This window comes from Zingiber officinale, chromosome 11A, assembly GCF_018446385.1.
Source record: "Zingiber officinale cultivar Zhangliang chromosome 11A, Zo_v1.1, whole genome shotgun sequence".
Classification (NCBI taxonomy): domain Eukaryota; kingdom Viridiplantae; phylum Streptophyta; class Magnoliopsida; order Zingiberales; family Zingiberaceae; genus Zingiber; species Zingiber officinale.
This window is the reverse complement of record NC_056006.1, coordinates 75727027-75730085: the sequence shown is the minus strand read 5'-3', so window position 1 is coordinate 75730085 and position 3059 is coordinate 75727027. Positions and strand designations below refer to the sequence as shown.

General features: G+C 40.6%; 1 long non-coding RNA gene across 1 annotated transcript; it reads left to right on the top strand.

Moving 5' to 3' along the window:
- Positions 1 to 530: 530 nt before the first annotated feature.
- Positions 531 to 1618, top strand: LOC122032077. Its single transcript, XR_006125953.1, has 4 exons — positions 531 to 899; positions 1003 to 1094; positions 1192 to 1285; positions 1554 to 1618. It is a non-coding gene; the product is annotated as an uncharacterized LOC122032077 (long non-coding RNA).
- Positions 1619 to 3059: the final 1441 nt, after the last annotated feature.

Below are 3059 nucleotides of genomic sequence, written 5' to 3'. Positions count from 1 at the left end.
AATGATATAAAAAAATTTAACTGAAATAACATGAATAAAGCAATTTAAGTTCCACTTAAATTTTATGAATAAGTCTTAACTTTTATCCCTCCAATTTTTCCCTCTTTGATCCCATTAAAATAGTAGTTAAATATTAAAAATAAATTTGATAAAATTCTAAGGAATACATAAGTAATAACTAACACTCTAAAAAATTCTGAGAATTATTTTCCAAAAATTTAAATTTTTACGATTTAAAAACTAGTTCTTTTAAAAAAAATTAAAAAATATTTTTAATCATTTATGTAAAATCCGACCATTTAAGAATAAGGGTTATTAAAGTAATAACCTAGTAGGATTTTTCAGAAATTTTTAGGTATTTTTCTGGATTTATTTGGAAATCGTATCGTAGAGTTTGAGGGGATGAAATTGTGAGCTTAATAAGGTAATGGAAGTTATCATTTGAAAGGGGCTTAAAAGGGAATTTATGCTAAGTGGAGAAATTAAACCCTATATAAAATTTATAGGGAAGCTACAGTAGCCCTAAGTTATCGCCGTCTCTTTTCCTTTATCCCCCTTTCGCTCGATCTCCGCCAACCCAACCTCGCGACGGCGCCTCCACACCCGAGCTCACGGCGACGATGAGTCCATCGGTCGGCAAAACCTCCTAGGCCTCTAACCCTCGACGACAGCGTCACCAGAGCTTCTTCCTCTCCTCGGATTTCAGCTGCACACGGCGAATCTTCAGTCGAGAGGAGTAAATCTGAGCTCTGGTGACTCCGAGGGTAGTAATGCCTGTTCCAGAGCTTGATAGGGATAAGGACTTATACCTCAGGCAGTTTCCTCATCTTCCCGAGGCTGGAGACGAGTGGATCGGGTCGGGTTTCTCTCCGCCGATTGTGGAGGTCTTCGGCAGCAAGGTAAGTGGAGGTATTGTGTACGATTAGAGTTCTTTAGATACGGAAGATCTGCGATTTGATGTCAGGTTGGGAGGATCGGCTGATTGAGATTGGGTGTTGGCAGGGGGCTCACGGTGAGGGTTCGGCCAAAACCTCCAGTAGCAAGTTATCACTGGCGGGTCTCCTCAGCAAGGTTGTCTGGCCGTAAAACAATAGGTAAGGCTTCTACAATTGCACATATGAGGTTTGTAGAATAAGGTGTTGAATTCGGTTGGGGTTGTGTGCTGATTAGTGCAATTTCAATTGTTAGTAGCCTTGTAGAATTGTGGTTGTGCTTCTGAGGTAGCGAGCAACATCTTTGTGTTTTGTGCTGGCGAATTCCATCTCCAGGCAGTGAGTCAACAGAGGTGAGTTCATTGTGGGTAAAGATTTGGATTTGTTGGATACTTAGTTTAGTTGAGTATGAATTTGTGCATTGGTATTTAGGGAACAAATGCATGATTGGAAATCCAAATTATCATAGTGTGTGTGCTGGAATGGTGAGAATGGAAAATGTAAATTAGAAGTTTGGATTTGGTTTGGGTAGATCAGTGTGGGTTTAGTTGGGTAATGAATGAGCCGGATTAATTATCCGTTTTGTATATTGGATCAACTAAAAGTGATACGTTGACGCAGGACTTTGATCAAGGCGATTGTCGTGACGAGATTAACGTCGGATTCAGCTTACATTTACAGGCGGGTACTTCTTGACTTGCTTCTTTAGATATCGATCTTAGTGCATGAGTTAGTTTCATATAGGTAGTATTTATCTTGACTCCACTCGTCTTATTTCTTGTGCTTGATACTTTATGCACTCAATCTTTGAGATACTCGTTTCTGTATCTATACAGTCTCTCATTGTTATTCATGATATTTAGCATATACCGGACACCAGATAGTAGATATTAGATACTGGATAGATAGATACCAGACACTATGTTTACTTGCGTTGATTGCTATCTTTTCATGTTTCTTATTGAGCATGTTGGCTTCATGTAGCATACCTGATTTCTGTTATATATATATATATGATGACTGTTATATTGTTTGCATCATATCATTGCATGCATTGCCGGTGACACTGGCTCCCTTGTGGTTGAGACGGTCGTTGGCCTGGGCCGCACACTCGGCCACTCATGGGTAGTGGTAGCTGGAGCGTGCCGCTTATCCTGTCGTGCCCCCCCCCCCCCACTCGCACACTCATGGGTGGTGGTAGCTGGAGTCGTGGTGCAGAGAGGTGGGCGGGGTGACCATCTGTGCATACGCTGTTATTATTATATCTGCTAGTTGCTTATTTATACAGTTCTGTTATCACATATTTGTTATATATGTTTGGACACTGATTACTGTGACAGTATATTTTACCCGTGATCTTGGTAGTTATGAGCAGTACTATAGCAGTTATGTTACCTCAGACCTTATACTCCTAGCTTAGGATATGGTATCAGGTATGGATATATGCTTTGTTTACCCAGTAATATCTGCTATTTATCTTCCCGAGACTGTATCCTGTTTTATATCTGGCTCTTTATTTATGTACTCATGCACTATCTATTCTTTACTCGCTGAGTTTTATACTCACCACCTCGTACATTGGTAATTTCACCAGGTAGCCGATAGTGATACTAGATTTCTAGTTGTGAGTTGAACTTTTGAATTTGGTATTGTAATAACCCTTCTTGGGACTTGATGTTATTCTGTGATTTGTTTTGTTTTGTCGAGGAGTCAAGCTGGGTCGGCCCGCGGTGAGTTCTTTTGGTATGTGTGGTACTTGTTATTTCATTTTCCGTTGTGTCTGATTTACCAGCCGAGTGGGCTGCTTATTATCTGTGTAGTTGTGTTTAGTTCTAGCCGTGCTGTCCGATTTTCGTCGGACGACCTTACTCTCAGGGCGTGACAATTTATTGGTATCAGAGCCACAGGTTTACGATGCCTAAATCATACATTTTGGATTTTCGCGATTTAGTTCCTCGAAGTGACTTTTTGGGATTTGGGACCAGGCAGTGGCGGAACACCCCCAAGTTATAGGCTGTAAGTTTTATAAGTATAGTTATAAATTGTTGGTAGTGCTTATTGATTATTGCTATCAGGTATGAGACGAGGTTCTCATCGTGGTCCGGGACGACCACGGAAACAACCCAT